This window comes from Psammomys obesus, unplaced genomic scaffold (genome assembly GCF_907164565.1).
Source record: "Psammomys obesus unplaced genomic scaffold, mPsaObe1.curated_primary_1811, whole genome shotgun sequence".
Taxonomy (NCBI): domain Eukaryota; kingdom Metazoa; phylum Chordata; class Mammalia; order Rodentia; family Muridae; genus Psammomys; species Psammomys obesus.
Window position 1 is genome coordinate 10,574 of NW_026593729.1, and position 8,298 is coordinate 18,871.

The window sequence follows — 8,298 nt, forward strand, 5'->3', positions numbered from 1 at the left end:
GGGGGGGGGGGGGGGGGGGGGGGGGGGGGGGGGGGGGGGGGCTTGTTGAACTTGCTCTTAAGAAATGACCTAAGAGATTTGTCATGTAGCTCAGTACAGTGTTGCCTTAAATGCACAAAGCACCAGGTTTGATCTCTCTCTCTCTCTCTCTCTCTCTCTCTCTCTCTCTCTCTCTCACACACACACACACACACACAAACTGAGCAATCCCAGATCCCAGCCAGCTTTGGGAGGTAGACAAAAAGTGACCGAAAGCTCAACTTCATCCTCAGCAGCACAGGGAGTTACATCAGACGAGGATACACGAGACCTTGTCTCAAAACAAACAAACAAAACCCTAAGACTTCCTAACACTAAATAAAATGTTAACTAACTTTCAAGTTTTGTGTCTGTACCTCAGTTCGGGTGGGGTAAAAGTTCCTTCTGTCTTGCTGGGAAACTTCCTACGGTGGTGGTATCCTGTGGTGCTGTCTCACAGGAAGCCCTGCAGCCACCACCATGATCTGTGCCAAAGGGTGCCTAAGCTTCTTGTGGAGAGGATGGAGCATCTCTGCCCTGACTCTTTGCAGTCCTCATCTTATCCTGAGTGACCATATCTCTGACACCGTGTAAATGTCTACCCGGAAGTTTCTAGAGGGGAGTCTTGGCTTTGGGTTCAGAGGTACCCCAGCTGAGAAGCAGATCCTGGTCAGCCCGCTCGGCTAATCCATTAGAAGCTCTTAGGGCAATTCAGGGTGTCTCCTCCCATACTCCTCTAATTCAGCTCACCTTTCCATGGGGGCTACGTCTTTGAGCAAGAAGAGCATCTGCCGGTCTGACAGGTGCAGAGCATGGCTCATAGGCCTTGCTCCATAGACTCTGAAAAAGGGGCCAGATACTGTTTCTCTCAGAGATCACATTACAGGGCCTGTGGACATAATAATCCCGGTCCCCAAAAAGCTTCTCAGTAAAGCTCACAGCCTTTGTCAAGAGCGACGGGTTGGAGATTCTAGAATCTCTAAGCAGTGTTTTCGTAAATGACTAGCCTTGTAAGGTTTGCTTCTCTTGTGTCTTTGCAATTCTTTCAGTTTCGTTCGTGCTACTGTTACCAAGTTCAGCACTTAGAGTCGGCCCTGTGTGTTTTCAAATTCCAGTTCAAGGAAGGACACAAGTGTCTTGTCCTTTGAGTCCCTTCAGCTTTATTACCGAAGAAAGCTTTTGTTTAGGTAGATAGGAAGGATAGACAGACCGACATAAAACAATGGAAATGATCATAGAGTATATGAACAGCATAAAATGGAAACTTTCCCCTCTCTGGATGTCTGAGTTGGAAGAAGCTGACCCCCAGGATCCCACTAGCACCTGCCCGTCTCTGCCTGGTAGCCGGGATGCATTTTCCTCTTCTACAAGCAGATGCCCTTTAACAGAGATCACTGTTTTCAATCTCAAATGCTTTCCAAAGCCTTGTATTAAATGCTGGGTGGCCAGCAAGGTGGCTTTGTAGGTAGAGGTGCTCACCGAAGAAGCCTGGGGGCCTGGGTTGGATCCTAAGAACCCGCTATGGAAGGAGAAAAACAGCTTCTGTGAGTTGCTGTCTGTCCACAGGTGCAGCGTGGCTCGTGGGTGCCTGCATGTACAGACACTAATAAATAATTTTGGGGAAAAAAATGCTTGGTTGTCAGCCCTTTAGGGCCTATTGGGGGGAGGATCAGTGTAGCAGGAGGGAGATGAAGTGAAAATAATTTAGGTCACTGAGGGTTTGTCCTTGGAGAGGATGTCGGGAACTCTACCCCTTCCTGTCTCTCTTTCCTGGCCACCATGAAGGGTCAGCTTACGTCTACCAGGATATGCTACTGCCACACAAACCCAGGGCAAAAGGGCCAACTAGCATTGCATGAACCAACCTGAAATGGGAAACCCAGATAAATCTGCCTTTTCAGTTGATCGCACCAGGTTCTTTGCCCCTATAGTGGGAATCTAACACAACCACACAGTACCTCTGTTTTAAATATACCTCATGAAGATGGCTGTAATTTACAACGATCTATAATTTGCAAGTTGGGCTGATAAGATTCGGAGATACAAGACCCCACCCCGCTACCAACCACCTCGGCAAGAGGAGCCAGGACCTTTCTGACACAGCTTATGACTGCCACCTACGGGCTAGAAAGTGGACCTGCTGGTGGAGGGGCCCCTGGTCTCAGCATTTACAGGGCGTTGCCCTTCCTTCACCAAACCCAAAGAGAAGCTTAATAACCAAACAAAAGAATCCTGTGTTTGGGGTTTCCCTTTCAGCACAACTTCAGAATTTCCTGCAGTGTGACCTCCTAGGGCATCCTGGCCATCTGTTCTGACCCAAAACTGGCTTGGTTGGCACAGCATCTCCCAGAACCAAAACCGCAAGAGTATATGTTCGCAGCATTTTGATTCTCTTCTCTTTCACACAAACCTGTATCCTGAGCTCTGGAAAGGGTCACGTTGGTGACACAAATGTGACCCCCCACAGAGTTGAGAGAAAGCTGCTTTTGTCCTCATACGTCAAGTGCTCCATTCAGGCTGCAACTCCACTGCAAGAGGCGCCAAACTACTACTACTGAGTTTGGTCAAGGCAGATACTGACTCTATTAGACAAACAGACTTAGAGATGTAAGACTTTTAGCTGACTAGGTCGAATCCGAGTATCAAAGGAAGGGTTGAGCTCAGTGTGGTGTCATGGCTACTCAAGAAGGGTCCAGAACTCCTGCAGGGGATTGCCACAGCCCAGGAGTTTGAGACCTCCTAACCTGTCTGACTTTGAGGTTTAGAAAGGGGTCAGCAAGCTGTAGTTTGTCACCTGACTTTATACAGCTTTCGGGCAAAGGGGGACTTGCACATTTATATGATGTGTTAAAGAAAAATCAAAATGAAGCCGGGCACAGTGGCAGGTGCCTGAAATCCTAGCAGGGAGGCAGAGGCAGGCAGATATGTAAGTTCGAGGCCAGCCTGGTCTACAAAATGAATCCAGGACAGCCAAGGCTGTTACACAGAGAAGCCCTGCTCACAGCCTCCCCCCCCCCAAATTGATTGTATTCCATAATACAGAATTTACATAAAATTCAAATGTTAGTGTCCATAGATGGAGATTCAATTGGCAGAGCTCTACTCATTTGTGAACATGGCTACTTATGCCTTTGGCTATTTTCACTTTATAACTGGGTTTCAGCACAGTCCAATTTGTCTTTGAAAACCGAAATATGTGCTATCTGGCCTTTTTACAGAGAAAGTTTGTCACCCTCTATTCTAGAATCGCTATTGGGGTAAGGAGATAGTATTCTTTGATGAGAGTAGAATATGAAAATAGCTCAAACTGGGGAAATGCAGTACACATAATTCAGTCCTCTCAGAGACTTTGCGTAAGACCTGCTAATTCAGGTTCCCGGAAGAGAAGATCAGAGGAGGGACTCATATCCCTGCTGAGTACAGCAAAGCGGGTTCCGCCACCATTATTTATCACATGTCAGCAGGGACCGGTGGCACATAGATAGCCATACTGAGGCAGAAGGACGATGATAAGTTTGAGCTCAGCCTGGACTATAAAGGTTTGTCTCAAAAAAATTTTTTTTGTTTTCAAAAGAAGTGGTAAAGAAGAAAAAGTTAACAGATGTCTTTTGTGTTGGATGTTCAAGAAGTTGGGCACATTACTCTTCAGCCTGGTACAGACTCTGTGTGTGTGTGTGTGTGTACGTATACAAAAGGGAAAGGTGACTAAGACTGAGGAGAGTCCCACCCATACTTTGTGCTGTGGCTGACTTGTCAGTGAGTTGGACAATGAGTGTCCACTAAAGAGCTCAGGATGGGGGGAAAAAACCAGCCAGAATGGCTCCCAGGCCTGATGGAACAGCCAGGCTTGAGGTGATTATGAGAATCCTCGGAATGAAAGTGGCCTAGTCACAAAGTTGCTGTCAAGTGAGCTGAAAGGAGCCCAGCTGGGGCTAGGTTCCAAACCTCACTGGTGACTCACACTAGATTAGAAGGGTCTAAAAATGAGGTGATCTGAGAAATTCCATCTATTTAGTGCTTCTCCCAGGCCCAACCAGGACAGCTGTTCACAGAAATTGAACCTTTTTACACAGTGTTAGTCCTCCCCAAGATGACCTAGCCTTAGAAATTTGCAGTCAAGGGGAGGTCAGCCAGGACAACAATGTGCTAGACTGGAGGTATCTAGCCCAGGGTGGGGGGTAGGGGCGGGGGGAAATTCTTGTCTCCAGACCAGCTTCTCCTTAAGCACCTTCCTCTTCAGTCTGCCTTCTAGAAAAAGCCCCAGCCTCATGATTGGCATTGTACACATGGACCATGCCTGGACTGTCTTCCCAATAGTCTCTGTGGGCTGTTTGAAGCTACGTCTTCATGTCTTCCTCCCTAGTAGCTCTACCCCAGCCATTGTGGCGTTCCCTCAGGATTGCCTCAGATAAGACAGGCACTGCTGTGGGCGGCCAGTAACTCTTAGAAGAGTATGTGACAGAAAGTACCAGGAATTAAATGCCTTGAGCTCTTGAGACACAAATAGTTCCAAACACATCAACTCCTTCCTGAGGAGATGGAGAACCACTGAGCATACTCAGTTCATCAGAGGATGAAGTAGGTCTAACTGAGAAGTCTCTCCTGTCACTTAGGTATCCTTTACCCTTTACCTGTATCCACTCTTCTGATCCTTAGAGTTGCAGGCAAAAGGCTTTGGAATAACTACTCTTCCTCTTTGCACAATGGAGAAAGTGCAACATCCCGGTTCTGTAAACCTCTCCTTGTTCCCTTTAAATGAAGTTCAAGACTACATCCACTTGAGGATGTAAGCAATCGGATGCAGTTCTGTAAAGTAAGAATGACTTCCCAGCAGAATAGGTGGCATGTGTCCTGCACTCAGCAGCACTCCAAAACCTGAAGCAGGAAGAATGACTTGGAAGTCACCCTGGGCTACACAATAAAACCCTGTCTCAAAACTTTAAAGACCATTCTTGAAAAGCACAATTATTTCTAATGCTAAATTGCATTGCTTTTAGAAATCTGAATTAAAACATCAGCTTCACTGTCTGAAAAGCATGTGTGAACAAAAAAAAAAAAAAAAAAAAGAAAAAGAAAATCTAAAAAGTAGAATGAATAGCAGCCAAATGTATAAATCCATCCACAGAGTTGACCAGTGACCATTCCTGGTCCTGCCATCATGTCATCCCCCACTCATGCCATTTTTGTTCAGCCCAGACAAGAAACTGGGGAAAAGAAATCTGTGTACAAAAGAATCAAACTTTCTGAAGGAAAGCTATGGGGGGAAAATGCCTGTCCATGAACCTGTGCAGTGATAGGAGAAGCTCCCTGACAGTGGGCAGGGAATCCTAGACAGAAAGAAATGCCTGATCTCAGGAGCAGTTTCACTTTTTTGTTGTGTTTGTTTGTGCATGCCCCCCTGTGCCCATTGCATGTGTGTGCAGAGGCCAGTGGTCAGTCTAGTTAATCCTTGGGTTGCCCACCAACTTGGTTGGCCTGGAACTCACTGTGTAGACCAGGCTGAACTCATGAAGATCTGCCTGTCTCTACTTTCCAAGTATCGGGATTAGAAAAGGTATGTACTACTATACACAGGCCACTTTTTTAAAGAATTGTTTTATCTGGGGCTGTAGAGATGGCTCTGTAGTTAAGAGTACTTATTGCTCTTTTAGAAGACCCGAGTTCGGTCCCCAGTACCCACTTCGGGCAACTTGCAGCTTACCTATACTTCTATTTCCAGGAGATCTGATGTCTTCTGGCACTGCAGGCACCTGCCCACATGTGACAGATAGTTAGACTGACACATATACATTTAAAAAGGAGGGTTGTTTGTTTTTGTTCCTCAGAATAAGGTTTCTCTTTGTATCACTGGCTGTCCAAGAACTCACTCTGTAGACCAGGCTGGCCTTGAACTTACAGAGATCCATCTGCCTCTGCCTCATCTCCCAAGTGCTGAGATTAAAGGCATGTGCCACCAGCGCTCGCTCCTGTAAATAAAGGTTTTAAAAGAAGCTTCTGCTCTGCAGATAATTCTTGTGAGGCCCAGATCCTCTTTCCAAATTTAAATTAGAGGAAAGTGTCATCAAAGCAGGAAAGGTCAAACTTCTGGGTTATAGAAAAAGTACAATCATGGGTCAGCAAGATGCCCTTTTTCTCAGCTATAGTCCCGGGAACACACAATCTCATTAGGTGCAAACGGAGCCCACTGCATCTGACTTCTGATTATAACTCTTACAAGAGCAGCTAGCGTTGTCTAATCAAATCCATCTTCCCGAGGCTCAACTTTTCCATCCGAGGATTCACCGTATACATAGTCATTGTGTCACCTTCGCACTTCTGACTAATAAACACCATTTTCCTTTTGGGGTTGTTGTTTATTGGTTGCATGAAAATATGTTGATCTTCAGAAGAAAGTAGATATACTTTTTAAGAGAGGACCCTTGAGGGCTGGAGAGATAGCTCAGAAGTTAAGAGCACTGTTTGCTCTTCCAAAGGTCCTGAGTTCAATTCCTAACAACCACATAGTGGCTCACAACCATCTATAATGAGATCTGGTGTGCAGTTTTACACGAAGACATAACATTGTGTACAAAATAAACAAATAAAATCTAAACAAACAAAAAATCTTTAAAAAACTAGAGGAATCTTGTTTATAAAGAAGTTAATAAGACACCATCTTGAATTAATTCTGCTTAGATGTAGAATAGTTTTCTGTTTGATCTCATACTGACCCTCCAATGCAAGGCTGAAAATGAGTTAACAACTGCATCTAAAATCTTCAAATTCTCCATTGTCAGCCTGAGAAGCAGACATTATCCACAAACTTGAAGCCCTGTTACCAATGATTCCCTTGTGTTCTCAGATTCCTCAAGTCCCTGCTTGTTTTCAACATTTAACTAATTTAAAAAAAATTTTTTTTTCAGATAACTGATTCTAAAACGTTCAAGCATCTTCATTGATACTATTTCCAACCACAGTGGTGTACATTTGTACTTTTACCTTCTAGGTGGACACAGGAGGATTATTTGAACCTGGGTTTTTTGTTGTTGTTGTTGTTGTTTTGTTTTGTTTTGTTTTTTGGTCGTGGTGGTGTTTGGTTGGTTTGGTTTGGGATACGGTTTATTCATGTAACCCTGGCTGTCCTGAAACTAGCTCTGTAGAGGAGTTTGGTCTCAGACTCACAGAGATCTACCTATCTCCCAAGTGCTAAGGTTAAAGGTGTGGACCACCACCACCTGGCCACTGAGCCCAGGAGTCTGATGCTATTTTGGGCAATATAGCTTCATCCTATATTCTAAAAAACTTCTCTCTCTCTCTCTCTCTCTCTCTCTCTCTCTCGCTCTCTCTTTGTTGCTAAGTATCAAATCCAGAATACTGATATTCCATCACTATTACCAAAATAGCCCTGAAAGTCTACTCCCAGAGTGTGTAACTAGGACTTGTTTATAAGATAATGTGGAATTGCAGAGGCTGGAGAGACGGCCCGGCAGTTAAGAACACCTGCTATTCTTGCAAAAGAACCAAGTTCTATTACCAGCACCCACATCAAACAGCTCCCAACTATCAAACTGTCTGTCTCCTGAATGCTAGGATTAAATGGGTATGCCAACATACCTAACTATTTTGATTTATTTGAGACAAGGTTTGATGTAGCAGACTGGTCTCCAACTTGTTATATAGAGGAGGCTGACCTTGAATGTCTGATTCTCCTGCCTCCATTTCCCGAGCACTAGGGTTACAGGTGTGAACCATCGTGTCTGTCTCAATTCTCCCATTTTATAGTTGAAAAACAACCACAAAAAGGACTTTGAAAGAGAGAAGTTGTATGGGGAGGCAGTTCCATAAAATAGAACACAATTTACTGTTCTCTCACTGCAGAATGATCTATTTTTTACTATGATCAACTTAACATTCCTTACTGAGAGAAACTGATTCCACTTAACTTTTAAAAGGAGGTTAAATCAGGCAAGGTGGCACAAGCCTGTAATCCCAGCAAGTGGTAGGAAGAAGCAAATAGATCAGTATTCTAGGTCAGCCTGGGCTACATAAGGAAGATAGTCTCAAAATAAATAATAAGCTAAATAAGTTTTTAAAAGACAAACAGTGTTTTGTAGACAGCAATTCCTCATCTGTAACATGTGTCAATTCCCAAGTGGCCCAACCAGAGAATTTGAGACACGGGTAAGCCCCGGAACCTCTCTTTCTAACTCATGTTTCTACCCGAGCCCATAGAGGAGACCGGAAGTGTGCGGCCGAGGGGCGGAGCAAACCACTAGCTTGTTGTCCAACTGACCGGAAAGA